At 38.2% G+C, this 15,191-nt stretch overlaps 1 protein-coding gene across 3 annotated transcripts in view; it reads right to left on the bottom strand.

The window, feature by feature from the left end:
* The window catches only part of LOC149197234 (phosphomevalonate kinase, peroxisomal-like), a 304,989-nt gene that overhangs the window by 210,679 nt on the left and 79,119 nt on the right, over window positions 1-15,191 (bottom strand). The window lies entirely within an intron of this gene.

The raw sequence follows: 15,191 nt of genomic DNA, 5'->3' as shown, positions 1-15,191 counted from the left end.
AAACTAAGATCCAGTGGCATAAATATACTATATAAACAAAACAGTCAAAAGAAAATTGGTTGTAAATCACCCACTCTGAATCTGCTCTGTACAGTATTTTGCCAAAATCTGAAGAAGAAATAATGAACACAGAACTCCATGCACAGATTAAATTACTTGTCTATTAGGAAAAATGATCATTTGGCATGATCATGGTTAGTCACATTGTGTTGTAATGTAATGGTCGCGTATGAGTTTATTTCTATGACCAAGTTTTGTTTAAATCCTAGTAGATTTATGGGTCCTAGGTGATGAGATCTAAATGATATTGACATGCCATGTAGAGAAATTAATGATGTCATATATCATAAGGTCTAAAACATGTAAGAGATTATCCATAATGAGTAAAACATGTAATAAAATATGTAATACGTAAGAGGTGTAAGGAATATGTCATAAGAGAATATGCCATGGCCCATGAGCACTTGGCATTTATGAATTCCACCAAAGTTAACAAATTAGTGAAGAACCCAAAGACTTTGGACAGCATAAATACTTGTATTTACATGCCTCTTGAGTGGAAATTCCATTAATGGAATAGCATATCAAGGTTTCTCTATCATTTCTTCTTTCTCATTCTATGCTGTAGCATGGGCACCATCACGCCAACATTGTCATCATAATAAAACAGGAACAAAACTGCCAAAATTCACTTAAATTAGAGATTCGTATTATATTTCCATAGCAACTGGCTTAATCTTTTTTTTCAAATGACCAAACATTCGTTTGCACTAGATGCCTTTCGCTAATCCCTTGGACTTTCCTATAGTATCATACTTCTCATTCACCAACAAATACATGTGTGGTCTTGTTGCTGCAAAATCTAGCAGGCCTTGGAGAGGGAAACCCTACAAGGTATAAACAAGACCTATAAGCAACAATGGGGTAGTGGCCCACTGTCACCACAGCGAAAACTGATGGGAGGAGTCATGGTAGAATAGAGATAAATTATAATAGATATTCTAGGTTTAAAGTATGAAATGATCTCGCTAGGGGGTCTTCAGGAAAAACACAATGTTGGTCCAAAGCTTCATAAGGAAGCAATTCGCTTTCTATAAAGAATCCTAGAAACAAAGGCTCAAGACCTAGGGTTTGATTGATTTGACGAGTGTTGGAATAACTCAAGGTCAAGGCAAGGAGAAAAGGTTTCTTATAATGTATATTAGCTAAGCCAAGGCTCATGAAACCTTCAAGAAAGTCTTTAAGGGAAGGAAAACTAGGGTTTCCCTCTTAGGGCAAACATTTAGGTCAAGAGATTTTATGGATGAAATTGAAGTGGATGCCCACCAAATTGATAGGTTTTGTGGAAAACTCTACCAACTTGATGTTTAAGCTCTCCAACCACTAAAATCCTCTCTTCCTAGAAATTCGCACCAAGCCCTAGACAATGTGCAAGAAATCCATCCATTAATTCAAAGAATATCCAAAAATTAGCTCCAAACATCAAAATGCATCCAAGATCCAATATAGTCCACAAAAGGGCAAGTGTGAGCTTCCTCAATGAGGTCACAATTCCAAGTGTGATGATTATGAGAGAGAAAATGAGTGATCTCTAACATATATGTGCTCTATCATATCCTGTTTTAGCCGACAAGTCTGTTACCGCTCAAACTAGCAAGGGTCCTAAGAGGGGATCCTATAGAGCAACTACTAGGTCAAGTGGCAACAATGGAGCAATAGCCCAATGTCACCTCAGCTAAAAATCCCTACTCTTTACAAACTTTCACAGATAGGAGGAGACCCGGTATAAGAGGAATCACAAAGATGAATGGATCAATGATGGGATGAGGAGTGATTCTTGAAGCCTATTCTCAAGAGAGGCTCAGACAAATGGCTTACTTGCTTTAGAAGCAAGGTGATGGGCTCTCTAGGAAGGGCTAAGGGGATGCCTAGGCCTAGGTTTGGAGAATATTCCTTGAGAAGGGCTATTCTGAACCTAAGGATCCCTAAGGAAAACTAGCTTCTATGTAATCCTTGTAAAATATGAATTACAAAGTTGTGGGACCACAGAGAACCCAAGTGAACCCAAGTCAGGTCAAGGGTATGGAGTTGATCAACCAAGGAGGGGCTTGACCTAGTTAGGGGAGAGAATAGGATCAAAGAACAAATTTCTTTTAAAATACAAATGTAATGACCAAAGTGAGGACACTAACCCAAATCGACCTAGGGAAAGAGATGTTCTCATGGCTAAGGCTTTCTATATCTCGAGATTCCACTGTCAGATTTGCTTCAAACTTGGAGGACCTCTTGAGCAAACTCAAGCACAATAGTGGACCAAAATTAGATGGCTTTGGATGGCTACAAGGAATTTCGCTTAATGCCCAAGGTAACCCTCTAGGGTTAGGCCTAGAATTGGGAAAGGTGAAGAAAAGAAAGGTAAAATTGACCACCAAGGGGATGTGAGCATTAGTGCCTTGCTTCTTGGGCTTAATGGAGCCAATATACACATAGATCGAGAATTTTCATGAGCTAAGGAGCCCTAATGGACCTTCGTTAGCCTTTCCAAGTGCAACAACTAGGTTATTAGGTATTTATACTTCAAATTTGCAAAGGAGATGAAGTGTTGAGGTCTTTCAACTTATGAGGTGCCTCTAGGAACATTCACCCAATCCCTCAAAGAGCAACGCATGCATTAAATCACTTATTCAAGGTCTCCAAAAGAATTTTGCATTAACCATACGAGAATAATGATAACAAAAACATGCATTAGACAAGTAAGATAACAAGAATAGCATTAAAATTTCACTTACATGAGAGAAAGAGTATATCCATTCATCAACTTCGCATTAGAAAGAAGCTCCAAAGACAATAGCAAAAATCCAAACATCATAGTGCATCAAGAAAACTCCAAAAAGCTCATCCCAACAACAAGTGCGAAAATCTCTCAAAAGATACTAATCCAATCCAAGTGATGATGAGAGGAATGAATGAGCCTCTCATCAATTTATATCCTCTCTAAAGAGTTAGATTTGCAAAATTAGGCCTAATTAAGCCCCAAATAATAAAATAATGTGCAACAATAACATCTCTTGGTGACAAGCCCACCAAGATAACTCCAAAATAGAAGAATAAGTCTCTCAAGAGGAAAAAATAGTAAACATGATGAGTCGTTGGGCCATTGAGAAGGCCTAGTGGAGTCCAAAGTGTGTCATGGTAAGAGAATAGACTCCAAACATAGTGGATAAGGGGTTGGCCCGTTGATCTCCAAGCAAATCACATGTGGTGTCTCCAAATGAGTGTGGGAGCACAATGACATCCTCATGGGTCTCCAAGTGGATCGATAATGCCTGCAAACCATCTGTAAGGGCTAGGATGATGACCTAAGCTCTCCCTTTGTCTCTCGTGGTGAGACACATCCTCATCTGGACCCTGGAACCTCTTCCAAAAGTGTGGTACAAGTGTGAAGTCGGTTGGACATGGTGATAAAGGTGCATCGTCCTCATCCAAAAGGTGGAACACGAGCAATCATTAAATAGTGTTAGAAATCCACGAAGTACTATTTGCTATGGTGGAGGCCCATGGCTCTCTACGCTCACCCTACAAGTGCCAATGTGACCCTCTGGAGGACTTGGACTCCATATAGGGAGACCCACCTGCAATCCTGCATAAGATCCAATGCATCCCCTTGCCCTCCAATACAACAAATCATTAGAGTAATCAAGTAAAAAAGCTTACAAATCATGGAATCAATTGGACACTGCATGGTGGCATGCCCTTCCATAGTGGTCTTTGGCATGTACAGGTGTCTCCAAACTCAGTAAGGGGGTTAACCAAGGACCCTATTAGTTGATTTCATCCTTTAAAGGGGGTGACATGCCCATGGTACATCCATCAAGTGGTATGTGACGTTGATATAATGGAGTGGAGTGGGGATCTAGGGAAGGCTCCAAGCCACATGCCATGGTACAAGGGTAGATATAATGAGAGAAGCCCACACTTGGGTGTATGAGTGTGGGAGGGAGAAAACTGTGGTACATGAGTTACCCCAACCATTGTTTTCCCACCCTTGTTCATATGCCTTTTGCCTTTAATTGATTTTTCTTCATAACTGCTCGGGGCTCTAGGGGACAAGAGCATGATGTGTAGGATATAGCAGTAAATACCCCCTTTGAGGTGGGGCAATTCATTGGCCACTACAGGTTGGGACAATCACGGGTTCCTTAATGTGGAAGGGGCTCATCTATGGCCCATAGGAACTAGGGTGATGGCCATAGATAAGGGGTAGAAGTTCCAGGGTTGTGGGGGAGTGGCTCCGCCCCTCCCCCCCTCGAACCCGCTCCTGAATCGGGCCCAAAGGAACTAGGGTGATGGTCATTGATAAGGGGTAGAAATTCCAGGGTTGCGGGGGAGCGGCTCTCCCCCCTCGAACCCGCTCCTGAATCCTCGAGAGCAACCAGGGAGCGCGCTCCCGAAATCGCTCTCGCATGGGAGCGAATTTCGGGAGCGAATCCGAGAGCGAAATTTTCGCTTCCTAGCCTTTTTTGCAATTTTTTTTTGTAGTAACATTCCAAATGCAATTTTTTTCAAAGAAATAAATAATTTTTTTGTGGAACAGCCTAATTATCAAGCCTATGGCCCTAGTATTGGTACACGATTCATGGTAATGTTAAATTCTTAAAGTAAAAGTGTCATTCTCCTTAATCTTTATTTTCATCCTTTTACTTAAATTTTTAACATTACCATGAAATGGCTCAGGATGTTTGACAGTGATTCCGACTTCATTGGATTTCATATGGAGAAAGTAGAATTTTAAATCTCATTCAAAATCCAGCAGACTTATCAGTTTTGCAAGATTTCAAGATTGGGGGGATTGCAATGTTTCCATTGGATTTTGTCATGTATTAGGGTATGGAACTCGTATTTAATGAAGAGCACCAATCCCTCTATGTACCTTGATGTTAGTGACATTGGTTGTTGAACTCCTCTATCATGACCCTACTAAAAATGTAACCATCACTCGAACAAAATCTTTACTTGACATGCTATGTTTTTTCTATCTTATGTTAATGAGGGTGATATTAATGACAAAGATCTTGATTTTCCAACAAGACTCAAAAATTAGACATTTCTCGCGGCAGCAAGAGACCTAAGCATTAGCAATAGATAATAGAGTTACTTGTCTTTTCTAGTTGCTAGTAGTTTTTATATTTGTTGACTCTTTCATATTTATTATGATATTTTGCGTAAACAATATATGACAATTTAAGTTTGAATTTTGAAGTTGGTAATTATAACTCATTGGTAATGAATTATGAATATGATGCTTCGTGAAAGTTGAAAGTTGTTACATTTCATTTCATTTTATAACATTTCATTTCATGTTAGATATTATTTGTTATAATGGTTACACTTAGCTTACAGGTACAACTTTGGTGATCAATAATGATAAATGTTATATATTAAATTTTGAAAGCTTGAAACTTTAAGATTGATGAATCATGGTTCATGAGACTCAATATGTTGTATGTTACTAACTTGTGGACGTGGTTGATGAAGATTATAACTTCTAGATGATTGTTGTTATATGGTTAAATCTATGTTTTTATGTTTTTTATATCTAATTCATCAGTGTACATGTTTTTGTTGACATATATGCATCAAAATATAAAAAAAAAAATATATATATATATATATATATATAACAAATGCTCCAGGATTCGCTCCCAAACCAGGAGCTTCTGAAAATGTCGCTCCCGCTCCGAAGTAACCTTGGGTAGAACTCATGTTTGGCTTTTGCCCACATGCTAAATTTGCATGTTCCAACCATCTTTTGTATTTTGTGGTACATTTCCTGTTGAGAGTAGCCAAATTATGCTTTTTCTTTTCTTTTTAGTTGCATCAACCTCTGGGACATCATTCCAAGCTAGACCCAAAGTGTGGACAAGGGGAGGAGGGAGGCTAACCTTTTGTGGACCTATTGCACTCAATTTGTCAAAGTTCCAAGGAAGCAGAAGTGCCAAATTTTTTCAACAAGATCGGGTCATCTATTAGCAGTCTACATGTCATTGTAAACCTGTTTTGCAAGTTATGTAATGTAAATTATGCTAGTAAGACCTTGAATATATATAACAACTTAGGTAAGCTTATTATTTTGGAGAAAAGTTTCATCCTAGGATGTTTTTCGTCGCACTAACTTGTGTGCTTTTAAACATAGATGGTCGGCAGAGTTTTTCCCTCCAACTTCACCCCAAAGCTAGGGTGAAATTATTTGTCAAAGTCTTAGGTGAGTCTTAGTGGTCTAGTCAAGCCTTATGTAAGAGTGATTTTGGAATAATTTAAGCTAGTTGGCTAAATTATTTTATTACAAATCACTTGATCTACTAGATCATATTGTGTCGCAAATGGATTGTGTGTTGAGGATCTAAGCCAAATGTGTATTCCCCCTTGTAGGGTTGTAAACTGTGTTGCACGGGTACTCGCACCCGGGGGTGGGGTTCTCGAACCCGTCCCGGGTTCCCGCACCCAAGTACCGGATTCGGGTACGAGTTCTTCCCAGACGAACCCAGAAGAACCGGGTTCTTCCATGAAGAACCGGGTTCTTCAAAAAAAAAATTTGGGTTCTTTTCCTTTAACGGGTTCTTGGGTTCTTGGGTTCTTCGGGTGCTTGGGTTCTTGGGTTCTTGGGTTCTTCGGGTTCTTCGTGTGCTTGGGTTCTTGGGTTCTTCGGGTTCTTCGGGTTGGGTTCTTTGGGTTCTTCGGGTTCTTCGGGTTCTTCATAAAAAAACTATATTTAAAATTTAATTTTCAAATAATTTTTTTTTATTGAAATTTAAAAAATGATATGCCATAAAATATAGAATATATGCCATAAACAAATGATATCATTTTTGGAGTCATTGATGGTCATTGATCTGGATTGTCCTTCAGAGATGGTTGTAAGGTCTTCTGAATGTTTCTCAAGGAAATTTTCTGCCATCATTTCCAAAGATTACAGTTTCCAAAGACTGTCTTTGTTCACATGCCTTAGCATTGCTCTGTGGGCATGATGCGCTGCTCAAGGGTAATGAATCATTGTAAAAATTTATCAACAGTGATAAGTTTTTCAAAACTTATGAGCGACACAGTATTCTGAAATCATATATGATTATGATATCTCAATATTATAAAAGGAACATTATGGGTGTACAATCCCACAAGCAGAATATCATATCATATTGGCTGTAGCTTTGTGGAAATATTTAATAAGGTGATGACCATAGTTGGAAAAAAAAGGGTAGCTGTTTGCACATTCATGAGTCCCTTCCTACCGCAGGAGACTCTTATGATCAGTCTCTCCATTAGTCTTATGCTATAAATTTATAAAAACAATTTCAAAACTTATGCCCAAGGTTTGTTAGAGTCTCAATGTAAATTATGAATCTCCTGTATTTGTGGATCTTCAATGCCTTTAATATTATATGGCATCGAAACCAGAACTGGAAAAGAGACCTCTTACTCTGTAATTTGAGCCTGCAGATTCTTGTAAATCAATTTGGAATGAATTTATGAAACATTCATTCCCGAGCCAAATAAGTTAATAACCATCAAATTATAAACTGTAAATGCACACATACAGGTTCAGACATTTTCGGTCAAATAGAAAGTAGGATTGAGACTAGCCATAAGCTGTAATCAGCTGATGCTGTTAAATGGCGAAGGGCTATTTTGGAAAATGGCTAAATTAAGTATCAAAATCTGCCAATTTTTCACAACATTCTGATAACATCATGTTAAGATTAAAACTAGGAAAATATGCCTAAATGAATAAGCGTGTTTTGTGGAAGGGTAAGGCTGCCACTGTTTTAACTTTTTGGGATTGCTTTACCACAGAGCACACCATGCATGGGGCAAGTGGATGATTAGACATCAAGAAAAGTCTAAACACTATCAGGTTGAGAAGAATCTCCTATGAAAAAATTGTGTTTTTATATGGGAGAGACTAAACATGTTTAAATGATTATCATTAAAGTTTTCTTGTTTAAAGTTGAAAAAATATACAAATTCAAATTTCATATATATTATTAATTATAAATTTATAATTTATAAAATATAATTATTAAAATTTAATATTATTATATTACCCGACGAACCCACGCACCCTGTTTCCAAAAATGTCGTCCCCGTCCCCGCACCCACATTTCCTAGCAACATAGGTTGTAAATGTAAAATCTTTTGTATTAGAGGGTGGAAAAATAATTAAATCCCCTCATGTAAATTAATTAATTTTTCTGGCAAAATAAAATTAAATTCTAAGCCAGAAAATTAATTAATTAAGAGTCAAAACAAAATTGTCTTGGGAAAAATAATTCTCCAAGTGGAAAATATTGTGGGTCTTAAAGGAATCAATTTTTAAAGGTCCTCCACCAAGAGAATATTGTATACTTCAAGAAAATTTGGACCCTTGGACCTTGGTGGTTAAGTCAAAGTCAAATTTTTTAGAAAATTAACTCAAAATAATTAATTTTGAGCTAATAAAAATAGAATTAAAAGATAAATTCGAAAATTCCTCAGAAAATAAAAAATCAAGGGCCAAGATTATTTTGACAAGGATCAAAGAAACTAGCCATTATTTTAACACTTGGAGGATAAATCTATAAATTAGAGAATCATTTGAGTCTCTAGCATCTTCATCTTTGGCTAGAAAGTTGTTGCTGAAGCATCTTTGTAACTACTGCTCCGCTAGGAACTATTTTTTCTATCATAATAAAGACTTTGGGGTGCAATTCAAGGTGTTCTTGCTTATTGATTTGTGGTATGTACTAACTACGGGCATCTCTATGTTGTGTTGAATATTGGTAAAATCTTTTTTTCATTAGATTGAGATAAAATCATACTATTGATAGTTTTGGACTAACCTTAGGTGGTTTGATTCCTCGTGATCTAAAATAATATTTTTGAGATAAATAAATAGTGCTTGCAGGTACTTCAGTCCTTGGCCTCCAAGTTCACAAACTTGGGCAGGAATCATTGTTGCTTGGATCCCAAATATTTGTATGGTAGATTAAATCTTCGCTAAGGCTATAGTATACATTGGGGTTTCTAAAGTATTTTTAACCATTCATCAAAGAAAAAAACTCCATAGAAATATTTTTCTCAAAACTTCAAAATTTTTAAAACCCTCGTATACTTGTAGGTTTCGAAAATAATTTTGTAAATCTCAATTGTAAATTATTTTTTCTAACTTGGGTTTTGGGGTTTTTAAGCATTTTGTATATAATTGGGGTTTGGTTGTTTTATTTTCATATTTTGCAGGTTGGATCAAGAGATCAAGTGGAAGAAGAGCTAGATCTAGGCCTTTGAGGGTAAGATTTAATCTCTAGCAAATTTTGCAAGGCTATTCACTGAAGATTTTGCAACAAAATTCAAATCTGGAAAAGAAAAGAAAAAAAATAAGACAAGGATTTTCATTTTCAGGCCTCCCAGAACCAAATCCGGCCTCTCCAAGGCCAACGTTAGCCTCTAAAGCCCCTACGTCAACCCAGTGAGCCCATGCACCAGCATTTTTCAGCCCTTAAGGGAACGTCGTAGCCCCTAGAGGCCTCGGCCTCCCTTTCCTAGCAAAATGTTAGGGCTTTTGGGCCTTAGAAGGCCTAGCCGTGGGCCCTAGGCCACACGGCTGCCCTCCATTGACCCTAACCGCTGCCCTTAGGGCTAGCTGTGGTCTTTTAGGCCCTACTTGCCTCAAAAAACCCAACGTCCAACCTAGAGGCCTCCTCCTCCAACGTCCACCTTTTTCAATCTTCTCTTGCCATTTCAGCCCTCGATCTATCATCCTAGCCCCCTTAGCCCTCAACGCTAGCCTTCCTTGACCTAGCGTTGGCTCCTCTTGGCCATTTTCTGCCCTAAGTTGCTCTAAACCCTCATCTGAAGTTTTGAGACTGATTCCTTGGTGGTTTTGCGGATTTTTGAGCTTCAAAAAGATTGATTTTTCTTTGGCTTCTTCATCATAAAATTTTGGGTCACTTGGGCAAGTGCATCTACAAGGCTTTAGGCCTAGGGTTTGACCTCTAAACCCTTGTTTTCTCCCTATTTTATTACAGCAGTTAAAACAGTGATAACTAAGCCCTAAAATCATATTTAGCTTGGTCAAAATTGTTCAAAATTGCAAAAATTTTATTTTCCTAAATTTTGGCCCCTTGGGCACCTTAAATCTAGCCTAGATCTAATTCTATGTTCGCTGGAATTTATTGCATAACTGAATATTTCAGATCTGCAATTTCTAAAGCATACACTTAAAAAGGGTTAAAAACTTGAAATTTTCAATTTCCGGTGAATTTTCCTATTTTTGGGCATTTTGGGAACTGTCTCTAACATCATTAGCTTGCTAATCTGTGGCTTATTTACTGTTGTAATAAATAGATCAGTTCTGAAATATCTCTGAAAAATACATTTTAAAAGGGTTAATTCATCTAATTTTTCAGTTTGTTTGGCAGTTGGGTTTTTCCTTGTGACTTTGAGCAAGCATAGGCATTGTGGAATTGCTATTTAATCGCTGATGTCATAAACTTCTTACTGCTATCATAATAGTCACTTACTGCTCATAAAAAGATCATAGGAACATAAAGTGCATAAGTGTCTTCATAGCTCTATATTTTAGTGTTACTTGTTCCTAGCATTTATATGGTGAAAGTGGCTAACATTGTGTTTTTGTGAGTTTATGTGCTATAAGAATTCATATTTCACATTTAGTAAGCTCACTCACTAAAAGCACTTGAAATCATAAATCATCTTGGTATTTTGTGGAAGTTCCTCTTGATAATTTCCATTGAAGTAATAAAATCATAAATAATTTTGTTTTGGTTATCTAAGTTTTCATTGGTTATCTCAATAGTGATATTTGGCTCATCTTAAGTGATATTGGCATCTTATAGCTTTGTGGCTAATTGATAAGTGATCTAACTTGAGGAATATCTTGTGAAGTTTGCACTTGTATATTTCGGCATTTATCTTGTTTAAGATTGTTATCTCAATATTGTTAAGTACTCTTGTTATAAGACGATTCACACTAAGTACTTAAGTAACATAAACAATCTTAACCGAAGATAATTTCACTCATCATCTTGCATAAGCATTCTAAGATATAGCCTGCATTAAGAATTTACCTCCTAGCATAAGCTTGGTTGATAGACTCTTAGGGCAAACTTTTTCAAACTAGCTTGAGAGATTCAACTCTTCCTAGTAGTTAACAGAATGACCTTGCAGTTGTCAGAGCCACAGTGTCTACAGCGTCGGAGGTACTGAATGAGTGGAACACAGAGGGATGTATCGTTAATCAAGTCATTGCATACTTCCCGTTGGCTTCCATTTCACAACTCACAATGAAAATTGTTTCTCAAAACAGTTAGGGGAAAGGTTCAATTTAGATTAGGCATATAATTAAAATAAACCAAAATCATTGCATCTCACATAGGTCCTAGGACTTGCACATCATATAGGTTAGTCAATCATTCAAAGCAATGGGTGTCTATTTGGTCATTTGGTTTCAATTTATGATAAGCAAGAATTGTGAATCCATTAGCACACTGGTCTCATACTTAAATCAAATTTAATCATTAATCTTGCTAAATTTAACCAAGTAGTTAGGCCACTCACCCATGTCTCCCCAGCAAGTTGGGAACCAACTTGCTTTCCTCCATCTGATTCCATAGGGACTACCCCCTATAGCCTGTTGTTGGGAGACAGTTAAAATGGAGTGGGCGGGGATCAGAGTGACAACCCCCGCCCAAAGCGGTTGTCGCAGTGCCAGTACAATCCGAGCAACAACAAGACCCAGTGGACAAATGTGGACCCGGATGGGGAAAGTGATGAAATGGGGTTAAGGTGAATGGATGGGAGTGATGCATCTAGTGTCGGGAAGTAGGACCATGCAACCAAAATTGGGATTTCCCATGTAGTGCCATCTCTAAATCTAATAGCCAGTAAAGAAGATCCCACAGGACTAGGATACAAGGCTAACACCAAATCAAGCAGAGAAGACAAAAGTACAGACCTTGCCCACTCTTTTTGCATAGTCCCCCCATCAATCCGTGCCCAAAAGTGTCCATGATAAGTAAGCAAACTTACTCAACTATACCAATGAAAAGTCATACCTTCGAGGTCAGGAGGCCCACCTTCAAACATGTAATCATGACATATGGGAAAGGGACCACAAGGTTGGCTCAGGTGGCGAAGATCGTGGAACATCGAGCTATCTGGTGACGGCAAGAGGCTGCTAGTTGTCGACTGAGGACCATCTAGGAGAAAATTTTCTCCTACAGATGCTACCCACATGTGATGGGTAACAAGTCCCTCTAATCATAAAATAATGTACAAGTAATGGCCTAGGTCACAAGCCGACCTAGTAACTTTTGCAAATTTGATTTTATCTCTACAAATGCTAACTGAAATGTTGACGTCATGTGTTGCACAATTTTTGTCAAAGTTACAAGGATGCGGAAGTACCAAAATTTTTCAACAGGATCCGATTATCTATCAACAGTTCATGTGTCATTGTAAACCCATTCTGCAAGTTATGTAATGTAAATGATGCTGACAATAAATGTATGTAACAACCTAGGTAAGCCTAATGTTTTGGCAAGAGTTTCATCCTAGGAGGTTTTCTGTCTCACTGATTCATTTGTGATTCTAAACACAAATGGTCGGCAGAGTGTAACACCCTCCACCCACATCTACCCAAGTAACCAACCAACCAGGGTAAACATGTGACGAAAAGTTACTATGATATGATTCAACCTCCTAAGTCACCTTAAGGAAGTGGAACCAACGGAAACACACCATACAGATCTTCCACATCAACAACAAGACTCCTAGGAACCATCCGGACACTCAGGTAACCAACCCCTGGGTCCCACCTAGTAACTTTTGCAAATTTGATTTTATCTCTACAAATGCTAACCGAAATGTTGATGTCATGTGTTGCACAATTTTTGTTGAAGTTACAAGGATGCGAAAGTACCAAAAAAATTTCAACAAGATCCAATCATCTATCAGTGGTTCATGTGTCATTGTAAACCCATTCTGCAAGTTATGTAATGTAAATGATGCTAGTATGACAATGAATGTATGTAACAACCTAGGTAAGCCTAATATTTTGGCAAGAGTTTCATCCTAGAAGGTTTTCCATCTCACTGATTCATTTGTGATTCTAAACACAAATGGTCAGCAGAGTGTAACACCCTCCACCCACATCTACCCAAGTAACCAGCCAACCGGGGTAAACATGTGACGAGAAGTTACTATGATATGATTCAACCTCCTAAGTCACCTTAAGGAAGTGGAACCGATGGAAACACACCATACAGACCTTCCACATCAGCAACAAGACTCCTAGGAACCATCTGAACCACTCAGGTAACCAACACCTGGGTCCCACTGAGTTTTTTGACCATTAAATCCCCATACGCTCCCTTTATATGGACAAGCATGCGTCTAGGAGGCTCCAGATGCTCCAATAGCATGGTTATGCATGCGTCCAAAGACTTTTCTGCCCAATTTTGTGCCTGCGTCTCCGGGATTTGAGCCACTTTTTCAAGCCTAGAGCTCAAGCCACTGCCCAGAACTCAATGACACTTTCAAAATTGCAAGATAACAACAAAATAATGATACAAATACAATTACTTGAATAAGGACTTGGTTGGACCCCTACTAGCCATGACAGGCATTTTGTCAAACATGTCACAGTTATGTAATCTATAGGTTTAAACAACAGATCTAAGCATAGGGGTCTCATACTCATCTAAGCATCACTAAGAAGCATTGATGCCTCAACACATTAACTGCAGTTTCATCCATTAGGCCATAGATACATTGTTCATTCATTTACAAATAAAAACATGATGAGAGCCATACATAGCCATTGTCATAATACAGGTTCACAACCAGCGTAATAACAAGAGAAATACCAAGGAAACAACAGCAATATTGTTAATCTAGGCTGTCATTGATGTCAATATGGTATTGACTAGGATGACAAATATTCGAGATGCCAAATGATGTCATAAATCTATAAGATATCAAGACACTAATGAAGAAGTGCCAATCATGTACCTTTGATGATCTTGATTATGAAGCCATAACCTTAGATGTTCTTACCTCGAATGATCTTGATGATGGAAGACTTTATGATGACATGGAAAAGTCAATATTGCATATGAATAATGGCATATCACTATCTTGATGACATTATAAGCCTATGATGAAGAAGCCAAACCATGAAGAAGCCTAACTGCCCTACCTCAAATTCTGCACTAATAAATGACCAGTCATATTAAAAAAAAATCACTACCTTAGATGCAGCATTTCATTATGACACCTACACCATCTTTTAGAGCACATTTTTGCCTTTCCAACGAGCTATTACTTGCCCCAAAACTCCAAGCGGTTTGGGAGAAATGGATTTTTGAAGTTAAGAAATTTATTTATGACAGTAAGCCGACCTTTGCTAGCCTACCCAAGTCGGCCTACTTTTAGCAACGTGTCTCTTCACTTTGACTAGCGAAAAACACTATAAATATACAGTTTTGTCCTCATTTCAAGTGCAGCAATTCGGTGAGCATTTCAGAGAACATTTTCGGTGAAAATCACAGGAATTTAGAGTGAGACAGCAAGGAGACCGAGGAGGATTTTTGGAGAAATATTTGCTTGGGTTAAAATCTGAATTGATCATCGATACAACCTGGACTTGTAGCTGTCTCAGACCTGTGATAAGAAGTGTGCTCGGTTCATTTGAAAACAAAGTATAACCTACCACAAAACTCGTGATATTCACCTCAGACTTGTTTGGGTTAAGTTTCAAGATTGCAACCTTAGACCAAGCTACAAAACTTCGGACCTGTTCTTATTGCAGCCTCGGACCAAGCTACAGGACTTTGGACCTGTTCTTAGTGCAGCCTCAGACCATACTACGGGACTTCGGAGTTCAGACTGTCCTTATGATCTGAAACTCAGACTGTCTTGTGGAAGGAGGATAGCAGGACCCTGCAGCAATTCAGACCTTCTGAACTGAGAGCACTGTTATCTCGGACAGTGGCTTGGACTTGTGTTTATACACCTCGGATTTGCATGCTATCTTGCATCTGTGGAGGATACTTGTAGTGCAGTCTTGTGACCTTTTAGTTGGAGCTTGGATAGGACTGTGGAGGATTAGAAATATTACTGTGGAAGAATTAAAGAGC

The sequence above is a fragment of the Pinus tabuliformis genome, chromosome 2_2, assembly GCF_031772625.1.
Source record: "Pinus tabuliformis cultivar Carrire ecotype Pingquan chromosome 2_2, CPIR1, whole genome shotgun sequence".
Lineage (NCBI taxonomy): Eukaryota > Viridiplantae > Streptophyta > Pinopsida > Pinales > Pinaceae > Pinus > Pinus tabuliformis.
The sequence above is the reverse complement of the archived record's forward strand: the minus strand, read 5'-3'. Positions and strand labels throughout refer to the sequence as shown.